The sequence below is a fragment of the Emydura macquarii genome, unplaced genomic scaffold (genome assembly GCF_026122565.2).
Source record: "Emydura macquarii macquarii isolate MOO-44397 ecotype Brisbane River unplaced genomic scaffold, CSIRO-AGI_Emac_v2 contig_2636, whole genome shotgun sequence".
Classification (NCBI taxonomy): Eukaryota; Metazoa; Chordata; order Testudines; family Chelidae; genus Emydura; species Emydura macquarii.
The window spans coordinates 12,169,452-12,185,831 of NW_027132773.1; the positions used below are offsets into that span (position 1 = coordinate 12,169,452).

Below are 16,380 nucleotides of genomic sequence, written 5' to 3' on the forward strand. Positions count from 1 at the left end.
GAACAGAACATTAGGATTTTATCTGAGGTTATTTATATCAAAGTATCTCTGTGGTTTATCGTTTATTAATTCATTTAGTTGTACATCAAAGACAGGGTTGTGCTTACATTTTATCTTCATGCATTAATACATTTTTGTAAGAGACAGTATAGAAATATATATAACCACTGCTGTAATCCCTATATATATATATATATATATATATATATATATATATATATGTTATATGTTTTAATTATGTTAGTTTATTTTGTAAATATGTACAGGGAGAGTTCCATCTCTCTTTATAGCACCCAAGACTATAGATGGATGCGAGTTTCAGAGTGTTTGCCTGACTCAGGCTCCAGATGTGTGAGCTCAGCTGTTGCCTGTCACTTGGGTGACAACTGGTTTTTTTCCACTAAGCCTTTGCTTTCTCTATTATCCTCAACTAAGTGTCAATGTTTCAGTTCTCTTCTATTATCATGAGTGTATTCCAGTCCCATGGGAGAGAGCAACCTTGTTTGGATATCCTCAGCAATATGTCTGCTTTCAGACTCTTCCATGGGGGGGGTGAAATCTTGTGACACCTAGAGAGAGACATCTAAAATGCAGCACCAATTTAAGCTAAATATTCTGCCTCAATTAATAGAGCTCCGAAGAGGTGATGAATATTTGTCAAGCCTTTTCTCTCAAACAATATTTACTCCCACCAGGGGATTTTAAACATAAACAGCAACCACTTATCTTGCTGTCTGGTTGGGTTCATTTCAGTGTGCCTTCAATCTGGTCTCAGCTTAGGGTGCCTGGGTCTGGTCTTGGACAGGAATCTGTCATTGTACCCCAGCTGGGGTCTAAAGAAAGCAAAATAAAGCACTGCTAGAACCAGTGTCTCTAAATGCTATCAACTGGAAAGTCAGGAAACTCAGTGGGGGATATTTTACAAGCTCTCCTAGAAATGTTTACATAGAGGATTTAAAGGTTAACGATGCCTATTTCCCTACATGTTAAAACTAAAACGTGTCAAAAATAAACAGCTAACATTACTCCAAGTTAAATTTTTCCATGCTTTGACATGTAGCTGAAAACTATGACTTTTAATTAGCAACTTTTCTTGCCTCTGGAAAACTCAGAATGTCTATCAATTCTAGCAGCAAAAGCCAAGATGAGCTAAAAGAGTTTATCATGTTTTATAATCAAGGATGTATGGAGCCATTGTTTGTATAATAAAGGATGCTGTACTGAGTCAGCCTGGTCACCAGATAAAAATTTTAACTTCAGCTGGTGGGTGGGGGAGGGAAGCCCTTACAGGGTTAATAGCTGAACTATTAAGATTGGAGTCAGATGTGGGTAAAAGCAACGGGGGAGTCTGTTTTTCCCTAATATCCTGTAGTCTGATGACTCTGAAAAAGGTAATTGTTTAAAAAAAAACTGTTTTGATTTAGAATATTTTTTAAAGCCAGGTGAAGTCTGCATAAACAAGACAAGATTCTAATGTTTAGAAAAGCTAGGAAATGGTTAGAAAATTCCAGTCAACTTAAAAGTAAAACACTGTGAACTGTACATGGATTTTTCAGGCACAAATACAAGAATTTTATTGATTCCCCTCATTTAAAAAGTCCGTTCTCCATATGAGTATCATAAAGGATGTAGTTCAATGTTTGTCAAAGAACAGTTTGTGTGCTGGAAAGTTTATCTTTTTTAGTAGATTAGTTAATTATAATACTGAATAAAAGTGATTTAGAATATTTGCCTTCCAGATAAAGTTTTGCAGAGAAGAAAATTGTAAATATTTTGAAGAGAATAGGTGGTGGTTGCTGTTATACTCTAAAGTTTCATAATATATATGTAAAAAAGATGTCTGAGGAATGACTTGGCACACTAATGACCTAACTTCTCATAATCTCAGGAGTTTGGTCTGTCTTCCCCTATGTTTCTAGTAAGAGCTTAAATGAATTTGGCATTGTTCATTTAATTGGCATATGAAAATCAGATGGATTTTACTCTGTAACCATTTTCCACTGAAACACTGCAACTGCCATAGGATAAACTTGTGTGGAGTTAGTTCTTATTATGTCTTTGCGAGTTATTGGCTTGACCCTTTCCTGATGTATTGGATCAAGATTAAAAGATTAAGGTATTTTCCCAATAGCATAGACTTTACATAATATGGTGATGATGGATGCTATACAAACCCCTTAATACAGAACAGATAAACAGACCAACATCAAATAAACACAAGAATTCACTAGACATGGTATCCAGGCAACCAGAGCCATAATATATGTACAGGGATTGAGTTAATTTTTTGCAACTCTTTAAAAGTATGAAAAAATATTTTTGACCACTGTTGTCTTGGAGTTTTAATTTATGAGGCCTACAGGTAAAGACATCGCAGCCTCTGCCTATAGGCTCGTAAAAACATTCTCCAGAGCATTGCTCCTTTATATTTCAATAATAAATATTTCAGAGAATCATTCTGTGGTCAAGTGTTGCCTAAGGTTAAGAATAGCAACACACAATATATTTCCCATGTTTGTGAGCAGGATACATAATGATCTTATGCCTTTCTTATATCTTGAATGTATAACTTTCATAGAAGAAACAATTGTTTTATAACAATTCAGAGTTAAATTTGAGCTAGTACATTGTAATTATAAACCATGCATTCTTAGGCCCAGCTACTGGAAACACACACAGGTGAGTAGCTCTTACTTGCATGCATAAGTGTTTGTAGGACTGAGGACTTATAATGGAAAGGACCAGCTTTGAGGGAGAGAACCGTAACTCTGGGTCAACTTTCTCCCTTCCCCCACCTTCTGACTGAGGCATGGTGGGAAGAAACATGTTTTACAAGTTATAGCACACTGATGTCATGACATTTCTGGCAGAGATACCAAGACAGACTAATCAGATCACTTCATTCTTTGCCAAAATGACACAATTTTTCCAGAGTTCTTTTGTTGCTGGTCCATTGTCAAAGGATATTTCTAGTTATTGGAAAAAAAATTCTCCAGGGAACTGTAATAATTCGTCCTGTGTCTTTATATTGTTTGCTTGTTTAGGTTTCACTCTAAACACATTAAATTCTCTTTTCTTTAGCCCCTAGAAAAATGGAATAATTGCTCAGCATGACTTGATTAGCCTTTTCAAAGGTTATATTTCTTTAAGGAGAATTTTAAAATATACACGATGAATTAAAAATCTCAAGAGACGGAGGCATGAGCCAACACAGACATTTTAAAATACTTATGTAAACTAGCAAGCAACTGTCATTTACCTCTTCTTAGAACTCTGCCTATAAGGGTCCATTTGATTTTTAAACATTACCAAAATGCCTGTTCAGAATGATACTGAAAAAGAACTGACCAATCAAGCGGTGAGTGTTTTTCTTACCAGTGAACCTGTGGTAGACACTGTTGAAGACAAGTCTTTCATTTCCAGTAGCTTACACATCAACAAAAGGTGGCGCTGTGTTATTTCAATTGTTCTGGTACTGAAGTCATGTAGTCCTGTCTAAGATTTGTGTCTGAATTTTGATTTATTGCTCTTGCCGCTTTGTGTGCTTCTCTCTTCCTCTTGCTCTCTAAGCCTGAAGAATTGGCAATAAGCTGATAAAAGTACTGCAGACATATACCTATAAGCACCTTCCATGCATAACTGTTTTATTCAGCTGTCCTTTTATCTGAAGCATAGATCCCATAGCTCACAGTTATGGTCTTTGACTTTAGTAACAATTTTGTATGAAATGTTTCCAATTACACACAGTATTGGCGGCATGAAGCAACTGAATGCCAAAAAGCATTTCCAAGTGCTTTCCAAGAATCAGATTATGATTAATTTTAATTTAAATAAAGGCTGTTTGGTTTCTTGTGATGTTTTTATAACCACCTTTTTCAATGTTGTTGTTTTTATAATCTTGCATCAAGTAGCCACAATATTACATGGTATCAGGGCTTGGTTTCTGTGACTATCACCTTCCAAATCCAAGTGCACTTCTGGTTTGGTTTTTAAAAGAAGAATATCAGTTGAAAGATACGATATGTTAAAGTCCCTCTACAAAAATTAACTTTTAGAAAGGAATACTTATTGCATTATTGTCTTCATATCCCAAGATGTTCTAAGTACAGCTAGTCATTAACTGTAGGTGTTTAGAATACAGTAACAAGGAATTCTGAACACGCCATCTACAACTTTGTCAAATGACCTGGGATTCTTACGCCTACCTGTCCTCGCATTAGGACACTTCCTTTTGTTCTGAAGACGGCCACTATTATTTTTAGTAAATGTTTTTTGTAACTTTTTAATTTCAGTCAGAAACTTGAAAAAATCCACTAACCTTTGCAATTGAATCTTGAAAATGACCCATATCACAGAAGCTATTTTTAATCTTTTCCATGAGAAAGTGTGAAATATTTTATCTGTTTGTGGAGGAGTCTTGTAGAGATGTTTTGTAACAGGAGCACAAATTTCCTTTGACACTAACACTATAATTCTGCAGCTTTATCCATTACACCCTGATATAATCTTTACATTAATTAAGTCCTTTTGTGAAAGAGATAGCACTACCTCAGTGAGAGATTAGCCTACCCACACAGTCTCTCCCTACCAGCTGAGCACACTAGCTAGTCAGACAGCTGCTCCCGTCCATGGCCCGATGCAGTAGTGACACAAATACATATGGTATAAATTGAAAGCTTTTAAAAAACTTTCATGTATAGGTCAGCTCATTTAACCACAATAAAATCTGATTTTTTTTCACGTACATAGTAAAAAGGAGCAGGCTACATTGAAAGCAACCTCTACAGAAATTTTTGGGGGATTTTTTTTTCCTGCACTCAAACACAGCATTTTAATCCCCATAGAAACTCAGTAATTTTGCATCTCAAAAGTGCATGCATTCTATATACTTGCGATTAACCCACGTTCAGTTAAGATAGAAAGAAATTTGATCCTCTGAAGAGTCTTTCTTTCTTTCTAGTAAGAGTATAAACTTCAGAAATTGGGATATTTATCAAAACTAATTAAAAATATATATATGCTAAGAAAGAAAATTACTTTTTGTGAAAATGACTAATAAATATGTCCTGTCCTAGAGTGAGTCTGTGTGCATATACAAATTGCTAACCGGGGATAAAGTTTGGTTTGGAATCTTATTAGTGAATCTCAGATGTTTATTGTAGAAGGATATATGTGTTTCATAAGAATTTTGAAGTGCTCTCTGATGCTTTGTTCATCATAATGATCATACAGATAACTTCATTGTGAGAGCCCTCTGTCTTGTTTGCAAAACCTAGAGAAAGAATCTAAGTGATAAATATTGAGTTCCCATTTATCCTAGGACTGAAGTGATTTAGCGCTCTGTGTATGTGGAAGGAGGAATAAAATATACAGAGGATATGTTTATATTTAACAGAATTCATCATATACGTTCCTTTGTGCTCCTTCTATAAGCTTAAACAGCTTGGCAGGCTAATAGCCAACAAAATGTCCTCAAGTGCTGCCAAATGTGTTGAAAGTAAACCAGACTTTCCTCTATACTGAGGTACTGGAAACATACTTTACCTTCAGCTTTTAAAGATATTAACCAGTACATTGCCTTGCTCTTCCTACCCTCAGCCACCCAGTGCAGATTTGGATCAGAGTGGGCATCTACTGTGAAATACTAGTTGAAGAAAAAATGGTGCTCTGCCTGGATGGATGTTGAACAGCAAGCAGTGATATCATCAGATGATTTATGTATATAGATTAGGTTTTTCTGAAAAAATATGAAGGAAGATAATAGTATGCTCAGCACTTACTAAATTTGCAGACAATGAACTGAATGATTGGGTGTTTACTTAATCTAAGCAATGCCATGCCCCTTGTGGGGAGTAAGAAAGCACCTCGAAGGATTGGGCCCATGTACTTCCTATAGTGAACCCCGAACCACTGATGGCATTCAGTAGTGCCTTGTGGGATCAGGCCCTAGAAGTGAAAAGCACCATATATATGCATGCCATCAGTGGGACTTGGGGATACAGAACTCCAGTGGCATCTGTAATGCGTCCTACTCATTAACCAAAGGAAGAATCCTATATAGCTACGAAATAATAGTGAGGAGGACTGGGAGTTGATTTGTTTTCATGAGCTTAAAAAAATGGCTCTAGCAAAAGCAAGGTACAATGCTAGTAAAGATAATGCAACCTCTTTCGTGTAGCTCTGTTGGTACACCTCGTTCCTAACTAACAATCTTATCATATAAACCCCAATTCTGAATCTCTAAAGCAGAAACCAGGAGCCAGATTCGCTAGTGAGCTACTACACTTGTACACTGCTGTAGTAACTACATTGACTTCAGTGGAGTTTCACCAGTATACAAATGGAGGCACTCAGCTGTGAAACAGGCCTCAGTAGCTCTGATCTGTGCAGTAGTTTTGTGATCATAATTCATTTAGACTCTGCCATACTTGAGCTCACTCACCCTTGAGCTCATAGGTGAAAGGCTGACAATTTGGTGTTAGTGCCCTAAAATGGTAATCTTGAAAGATTTCAGAATATCTCATACTGTCTAATCAAGCAGTGAGCCATTATGGGGTAGAGCTTTCCCTTGAAAGATCTGAGCTGTCACGCCCAGCATTGCCAGCTCTGCATGACAATGAGAGGTGGCTTACTGGCAAAAACCCCCCTCCCCCAAAACCAAACTATGAGCTCTAAAGTAATGATCTTTTTAATTCCATGAATTTTGGGGCCTGACACATGAAATTTGAACACTTGGGCTTGGCAAAACGGCTTATTCAAATCTTTCACACTTTGACTGGAGTCTATTCCTCTGCCTTCACTTTTGTACTCTGCCTGTTTTGAAGTTCATGGACTTGTCTTTTGACTCTCCCTCTGCATTGTAGTGGGAATCACATTTGCAGTTTCCTTTTAAACACACACGGCTTGATTCTTCTCTTCCAAAGACATAAATCGGAGTAATTCCACTGAAATCAGTGATGGTAGAGCCATTTAAAACAGGGTGAGAGGAAAAATCTGGCATCTGTTACTGTTTTTAAGTGTTTATGGTTAATCTAAAACTGTTTAATGCTGTACTATGACTTTATTATGCTGATATTAGTTTCCATATTTGTCATGCATATTTCATTACTGTATATATAAAAAGGTTAATAGCAATTATAATTACTTAATTTGGTGTTAATCTAGCAATTGTATGTACTACAACAGTTTCAGACATTAATAGCTAGTACTGCAATATAGACCCGCTAAAGTAGTTACTGTGCTAGGATCTCGTCCCGCAAAGAGAGTCAACTGCATTTCCTTCTGTGCAAAGTCCCAAAGGAGGGGATCTCTGAGTTCATGCTGGAGTAACTATGGATGCCGTTGTAACTCTCTGCATGTTACGTCCCTTTCTGTTGCTTTATTAGCTCTCTTCTCCTACAGTTCCATATTGAAACTGATATGAGCCAGGAGTAATGGAGAGCTATTTCTACCCAAATAAAACTGCTGCAGAGTTAGCTGTCTCTCTACATTCACAAGTTTGGCTGTGCTCTTATTTCACATAGATTTTTCTATAATTGGAAAACTTGTTTTAATCTTGAAACTCTCTCTGAGCAGTTAAACATAGAAAAGTGACTGCTGAACATCTACAAAAATCTCACTATTGCTACAAGTTTTGCTTGATGCTGGTATTTGTGTACTCTTTGGCAGTAAACTATGACCTTAATAGAGCATCAGCACTCAAATCACTGACTGGGATTATACAGCAGTGCTATAAAAAACTATTCATGCTAAACTATGACTTGTTCATGTGTGTGTTTAAAAACAGTCACCTCATTCATTAGTCACTATAGCAGATTCAAACTTCGCTATTAGTTTTTGAAAACTGGCAGTACACCTCACCTAACTGACATTTTGCTTTGATTGCCTGTTTTGCAATTCAAAAAATAATAAAAATAGTCAGATTGTGGTGTTTGAACTTGGAGAAGATCTACTGGTTTCTTTGAAAAGTTTTTTCTCTAAAGCGGCGAATTACAAGGGGACTCTATGGCATGTGAGGCAACATACAGAATTGCATCTAATTTTATTAGCATAAAACTAATACAGTATTTGACATACAAAACCTAGAAAATCCATAGCACATTATTCAGGATCTTCTCATTCACTCTGTTTTGAAATAGTCTAGACTCTAGATTGATGTTAGGTATAATTGGATATTATATTATGTATTTCTCAAGCAAAAAACTTCTAAGGTCTGAGGATCTGTTAATAGAATGGGTAGTTTTAAAAAAAACCAAAACACTAGAAATGCAGGAAACTCATTCGGAAACTTCCAACACTGTGCCCACCTAGGTGTCACACAACTGAAGTCTGCCGTCATGTTTCTGGGATTTCCAACAATCATCTCTAGCTATATGAAGGTAACTTTCTAACCTATATCTGGTACAGGGTTAGTGGTGCAAGGGAAAATCCTCGTGCCTAGGCATCTAGTCCTCATAGTAGAAAAGGCCTTCATTTGTTGACTGTTGATCACTATTTGCTGATGTTCAGCTGCCTGTATTGCTGATGTTCAGCTGCTTAGAATGATTTGTATACATTGCGGTACATGCAGTAGAACTTGCAGATGGCTCCTTTGGAGGGTAGTTGTGACCGAGGAAAGGGATGGGCCTGGCACACGTAAGAGTTTGTGATTTGTAGTTTTGGGGGTTTTTTTATTTTTAAACTGAAAATGTATCTTGGTTTAGAGACTGAGGTGTTTTCCCCTCCTGCTTGCTATCATTAAGATTTTGTTTCTACAGGTCTCATAAGTATACTAGGTGCTTCGCAGAAGACAAGTCCCTGCCCCAAATAGCTCACAGTCCAAATGATGTGACAGCCAAGTGAGAATAACGATTTTATCAGGAAGAGGAGGGACACAGGTTGCAGACTTGGTTAAGTGGTTACTCACTTTAAATATAAACCTTGATAGCTAAGAGGTGAGGTTTCACTTTTTTGTAGTGAAATCAGTGCTGTGGAAGTAATATTTTAGCAGTGATTTCTTAAGACGAATTCTTAAGTCTCCGATAGGGTGTGTGGCTTTTTTGTTTTGTTTTTTTAGTTTGGAAGAGCCTCCTAAAATAAGGCACAGAATGGCCAGATTCTTACACATTTATGTCTGAGGGAATATTGAGGTAGTTGGAGTTGGATGCAGGTAATGTGAAAGGAGACGAAACCAGACGTAGACTGGGATCTATGTTGTACGGTAGGACCTTGAAAGCAACGACGATGTGCAGCCAGTAAAGTGACGCACAGGGGGATAACCTGGCTGAAGCAATGGACTACTTGGTAGCAGCATTTTGAATTAAATGGATGGGACTGGAGTTGGGGAATGGTTTGTATAAAAATTGCTATTGCCTATGGTTCCTGCCTGCAGTTAGTGGGACTCCGTCTTCTTTCCTGCCTTGTCATAACTTGAGATGCGGGAACCTTTGCCCCATAAATCCAGTCTCTTCCAGACAGCTCAATTTCAGGGCTCTTTGCCAGTTAGATGTCACTTTCAGGCAGCATAGCCCATTACAAATCTATTCTAAGGCCTTGCCTAACTACTAAGCAGCCAGAGGAAGAATCTACCTCTCTCCCCACACACACTAAGATGATGGGGGGCTCAGTTCAATCCCAGCTGCTATTTCAATAAGTAATTTTCCCATATGTGGCTGAGTGACATGAGATTTTGCCCCTAGGAAAGGGGGCTCGTGGGCAGCACAGAGGCTGAAACCAGTTTCTTCTTAGAAGAAAGTACTCCTTTCAAACAGGGAGCAGCTTTAACAGATGCAGAATCCAAGAACTTCTGCAAGCCTGCATTCAGAGCCCATTTTGAGGCTGAAATAAGATCTAAGGTGTCTTTTAGGAAGTGAATCATTCCCGTTAGTTTCTCTGGAATTATTTCAAGCTTTCTTGACATTGAACTTAGATGTTTTGAAAACATGACCCTAAATGTGTGCCTGCTAACTATGCATATATATTAAAAATGACCACTTAGTTGGTCAGCTACTTCAGTGCCACACACATTCACAGGGGCGGGGCACCCAGAGCTCCTGTTGCAGTTAGCAGATGCTGTGGGTACCTCTGCACCTAGAGCCCCATTTTCAAAGATGCCATGCATGTTTTGTGGGTGTAGCATGGCGGGGTGATGATTGAAAATCTGACCCTTAAAACTTCTAGTTGACGTCTCTTTTGCTTCATAATAAATGTCAGCTAAAAACTTATAACTAAAGCTAACAGACTGTATTTTATTACGTGGTTGTCCGAAAGCATATGCTACTTAACTAGATAAAAAAAAATCTTGGTGTATAATGGAGTGGAGACTTTGTTTTAAATTACCATAATAAAGACGGCATATTTGTTTGACCTCTACCTCTTGAACAAGGATGTAAACAAATAATTTTGGAGCTGCACGGCCCTGCATTGTAAATAATACCTTCTGTATGTGCTCTTCATCCTAAACGAACCCAAAACTGTTTACCAACATCCACATGCTTTATTTAATAAATGAATGAACTCCATAAAGCATGTGTCTGAGCGTACCTAAACGCCACAGACTAAAATGATGCAAAATATTAAAATAAAACTTAAAAATTCATCTTAAATCAGTCACCAGCCAGAACTAAAGAATCTGACAATACTGCAAGCTCAATAGCTTTCACAAAAAGCATCCCATCAAATCACAGAGGCATTACGTCACTTACCACCAGTGCTTACTTTGCGCCAGAGCTTGCCACGGCTGAGCCTCGGCACCTTCATAACCCTGACACTTCTAGGCTTGCCGTGTCAGTTATGAAAGTAAAAAAAATTACTTGAGCCCCGGGAACCTAATTGCTTGAGCCCCGGTGCCTGTTTTATTACAAATTAAGCATGGCTTACCACACAAGTACTGCAGCTGCAACACAGCCGTACTGTGCCTCCACTCCCGCTCCTGCAAAAAGCCACGAAATCCTTCATCACAACAAATGGTCAGAGCCATTTTTTTCTGCCTCATCCTAAAGAGAGCACCTCCAACAGCAAACAGTTTCTATACCCGTGTCAGGACATTAGTTCAGGACTGACATGGAAAGCAGCACGCCACCTGCTACATCCATAGACTTTGGAACTCATTCCCACAGGAGGATCTTGAGGCCAAGTATTTAGCAACAGTCAAAGATGCACGGGCCATATGTTTGGATAACAAGAATATCTAGAGATATAACAGTTAGTGGCTAAGTATCGGAAAGATGTAAAAACTTCATGTAAGTATTTATCCCTAGTAGTTAGAAACTGGTTTTAAGATGAGACCTTCATGGGGGTGGACAGATTTTCCCACCTATCCATACTATGATCTCTTGCACCCTCCCTGTATGTATCAGGTGCTCGTCACTGTCAGAGATACGATATTAGACTACGTGGACCATCGGTCAGATCCAGTATGACAAGTCCTATGTGCAAGTATAATTTCCTCCAGCAACCTGGCTTTTCCTGAGAGGTCTTTTTATTCAGGGAGTGACTCTGTTTTATTTGTGATATCAGGTGAGCATGACCTGTGGTAGTGGAATGGGTAACTATTGATTTTCAATATAGGCCTGTTGATCTTAGATCACATTTTTTCCACTGAAGGATTCTCGCTTATCTATCTATTAGGTCACACTAAGGGAGTCAGCATGAGGTATTTAATTTAATTACATAGTTAATAAACTCTAGCTTTCCACATTGACTTTGTATGTTGACATTTTCTTCAAGACTTCATCACACAGTACAATCAATTTCCCTTGAGTGTCATAACAGGCAAAACAAGAGTGATTGTGTCTGTTTGAAAATGGAGCTACAAAATCCAGAATATATGGCTTTGTCAAGAAAACAAAGCAAAATACTTACCATGCTTTACTGTTTAATGAAGAGTCCCCCTCAGTCAAAAAATATGAACAAGGAGACACTAGATGGCACTCTTAAACTTGGAATGACCTTGCTTATTTTTAGTGCAGTGCCAGTTATGTGAGACCGGGGAATTGGAAAGAGACACTGGCATTTTTAACAGTTCCCATTGGTGGGGAGAGAAATAAAAGACAATCTTTGAACCTAAATCTCTTCAGAGGTAGCAGAGAGTTGTGCCAGAGAGGCACAAAAAAAAGTCTAACCCAGACTAAATATAGTTTACATTAACACTTTTTATAAGCAATAATGAACATAAACAAATGGCATAGACTACACATTTTTTCCAGTATACTTTTTCAGAGTTTAAGCATGTCTAAATTTAGGTCTAACGGGAGTTCCGTAAGTCCCATAAACTAGTAAATGTAATATTTGTTTGGGAAGTTTCGCCCTTGTCTTCAGTGGGAACAGAATCGGGTAAAAACCAGGCTTTGTAATGGCCTGAACTCTTTAGGAAGATGTGTAGGCTGTGGGGTATTGAGACAGATATTGCACAAATCATAAGTGTTTTCCTGGGCTTCTCTGTACAGGTGAGAGAAGAGAAACTTTTAACACAAGTGAGCCATGGACTTTTTTGCATATCAGAAAGAGGACCCACAGTCTTGGAGCTTTTCTGTTCTTCTGTGACAAGGAGAAGCGGTGCTTTGGAAAAATCAACAACATTTTGGCAAAATAGACATTTTCAGTGGGAAAATTTCAGCCTTGTGGAACCTGCATTTTCTATCTAAACAGATACTGTTGATCATTTTCTCCAGTCAAGGGCATCAGTTGTGAGCTTAGATTTTTCAAGGCCCGATCTGCTTATGCAACTGGTTACACACAGTATGTGAATTATTTTGAAAACTGCATGTATAGCATGACAGCCTGCCAGAGACGCTAGAGCAGTACTAGCTGTCCTCCCCTTCCTACACACACTTCCAAAGCTGATGTGGTGGATGCCTTCACACAGTGATTTCACAAAATGGTCTACATCCTTATGAGGAACATTATCGACTCCCATCCAGTGAAAATCAAGAAATGAGTATGCTAGCTTTGCATTAACTGAGGCCACCATAGATTGGTACCGCATGAGAGAGTGTATTTTTATTTGTTTTGTACTAATAAAGTGCTTGGTCTTGTACTATGCACAACAGTAAAAACAACCCCTGCCCCAAAGAGTTTACAGTCTAAATACATAGAAGTGACATATTGGGAAATAGAAAGAAAAACCCACCAAAACTCAATCTTTCTTTCTCCAAAATTATAATAATTTAACTTTAGAGCCTGGCAGAATAAATCGGTTTGGAGGATAGGATGGCAGCCTATTAATGTGAAATACGGGTTATTGTTCTAGTTATTGCCTCTTGTGCCTATGTCTTAATCTGGCCTTGCTTATGGGTGAGTCAAACTTAAATGAGAGGGAACCAAAACTAAGGAGACCAGCAGAGAAAATCTGGTTGTATTTTGAACATCTGCACAATTTGCTGTGAGTGGCATCTCATTTTGACACGTCAGGTGAATAAAGCTTGGGTTGTGGACAGAGTTTGGGAGTGGTTTTCCCCCCCAAAAATTTGAACCCTGATTCTCATATGGTTTAGATTAGAGAGAGGGGGAGAGGAGGAAGCAGATTCTACTGTGTATGTATGGAACTCATTACTTAAAATTTATTGAACCAATTTTTCTTTCAAAGTTGGCTTGTTACCTAGATATCCTTTAAGGACATGGGAGCTGCAAGTAATAATTGATGAATATTATGTTCCATCTGTTTTTGTTGTATTTACTATGTGACTATAAGGGATTAATTCATATGCAGGAACGTAGACGATTTGATAACTACTCTACTCTACAAACATCTGAGACAGTGCAGAAAACCAAGTACTTCTGAAGTCTATCTCTGACACACACACCCGCCGCCGACACACCCCTCCCTCCTCCCCCCCCCCCCCCCCCCCCCCCACAGTGAGCTGCCCAAACAAGTTTAACCAAGGTAGAGAGACAAAGGAAAAAAGAAAAGGACTTGGTTGGACTTATAAAGGGACACCTTCTCTAAAAGGGGAAGACAGCTTAGTTTTGAGCTAATCGGAAGCCAGACTTCAGAGACTGGGTTGTCTGGGGACAGGACTACTTAGGATTATAGGTAAGGTATAGATGTGTGTAGGCATTCCTACTGTGTTTAAAAACCATTTTGTACTTATGCTTTGCTGTGTTTCTACTGTTAAGATTAAACAATACTTGGTTTTGAAAAGGGTGTTTTGCATCATCATTAACCTGCTAGTCACAATTTTTGTAAGGAAGATTTGCAGGCACTAAATCCAGTTGGGCCTGCTGAGTAATCATGATTGATTCACAAGGTACTGTAGCCAGGAGACCTGGTCTAAGAGTGGGAAAATTCCAGGATTACACCCTGAGACAGTTGAAGGTGCAGGGCTTGTCACATGAAAGGGTGCACTCAGAGACTAGAAAGAGTTCAAAGATGCAGCTAACGCTGAACTGTGATATCCTTGTATACCAAACAACCCAAGTTTGAACAAAAGTAGTTCAGCCATTGCTGAGTTATGCATGGACAAAATACCTGCTTAGAATATATGGGGGAAAAAATGTGACTGTGTGTAGGAAGGTTCATGTGCAGAATTCACCAAAACTCTCAAAACCTGGGTTGAGGCTGAGCAGGCAAACCAGGTTTTGAAGGCATCTCCTTGGGTATATTTATCCTTATGTGATTCTGTACTGTTTTAGTTAATATTCTACTTGAATACGTTTATATTAATGTGAAAAGTTAAATGTTGGCTGTTATATAAACTTTGTATCTCTGGAGGATTGGGGGGTATAAATGTGATAACTAAAATACTGAATCACTTGGGCTAGTTGCTTCATCTTGTAATGTGGCGTTTTATGAAAGTACTTTGTTCAATCTAGTTTTAAATGTCTCATGTGATGGCATTTCCATCAGTTCTCTTGCGGAAAGTGTTCTACACTCAAGTGTTAAGGTGAATGTTGGGAAAAATTTCCTAAAATTTACAAAGGGATATTTAGCATGAACAGGATGAAACTAAGCAAAGGTGCCATTTTAAACAAATCCTTTCCCCCCCTTTTTTTTTTACACAATGAACATTTTCTGTACCAGTAACTCTCAACCTTTCTAGATTATTGTACCCCTTTCAGGAAGTTTCACCTAACTTAAAAACTATTTGCTTACAAAATCAGACATAAGTACAAGAATGTTCACAGCACACCATTACTGAAAAGTTGCTTACTTTCTCATTTTTACCATTTAATTATAAAATAAATCAGTTGGAATATAAATATTGTACTTACATTTCAGTGTATAGTATATAGAGCAGTATAAACAAGTCATTGTGTGTATGAAATCTTAGTTTGTGCTGATTTCACTAGTGTTTTTTATGTAGCCTGTTCTAAAACCAGGCATGTACCTCCTGGAAGACCGCTGCATACCCGTAGGTTGAGAACCACTGCTCTGTCTATACCACTTTCTGGTATTCATCCAAACACTAAAACCACAAGTACTTGGAGATAGTCAACATTGTCCCACATACACACAAACTACCTTTTAGACAATGTTTAACTAAACCATTCCTATTCAGTTGTTTTTAACCTTTCCTTCTAAATAAATCCCAGACCACCCCACCCAGGCTTGTAGGGATTTGTATTCCTCTTATCTCCTCTCTTCCAAGTGGTTGAGATCTTTGTGTTACCAAGGTACTCAGAACTGTATGAAGTCTCCTAAATATTGTCTGTTCTTCTCTGCATGGCAATACTATTTTCTCCCTGGCCTCTGATGTGATACAACAGAAACTTACGTTGTAAGCTGTGTTTGTACAGCGCCTAGCACATGGGGGTCCTGGTCTACGACTGGGAGTCCTAGGCACAATGGTAATACAAAAAATAACTGCATCCCAAAAATCACAATGTATTTTTTCTTCGTGTCATTTCATTAATCGCTCCTCTATAATTTCCTCTTCTCTGTTGCCCATGGGACTTCTTTCAGATCTGCGGTCCATCTTCTCACTGTGCTATTACCTTTCATTTTCTAGATTGAATCTATTTATTTCCTTCCCATACCTTCTGTAAATTCCTTGTACTATCTCTGTCCTTTCTGCTCTTACTGTTTCTTTCCATTTTAGATTCATATGCAACATTAGGCCTCGCTCCTTCAGTGAGTGCTTTTTACTCCTTTATTCAGATACTAAATAAAAGTGTTATAAAACAGGGTGCCCCAAAGGGGACACCTTCCAACAACTTGATATCTTGATGTACATAATCGTTTCCTGTTCTTCAGTTAACTTTCAATCCTTGTGACAGTGTTTTTAGCCAATCCAATTTTAAGTTTTTGGTTTTTTTTTCCCCTCCCCAAGCAAGTTTCCATGAGGCGGTATATCACCTCCAGATCTAATACATCTGCATTCCTTTCAGACACTAATTTTATTAGTTGATAAGATACCACACTTGTCTTCTATAGTGTTTTTTTCCTGTTCCATTGTCCTTTAG

The 16,380-nt window shown here is 38.2% G+C and overlaps 1 protein-coding gene across 1 annotated transcript in view; it reads left to right on the plus strand.

The window, feature by feature from the left end:
- Positions 1-16,380, plus strand: part of PRICKLE1 (prickle planar cell polarity protein 1) — a 100,431-nt gene that overhangs the window by 1,112 nt on the left and 82,939 nt on the right. The window lies entirely within an intron of this gene.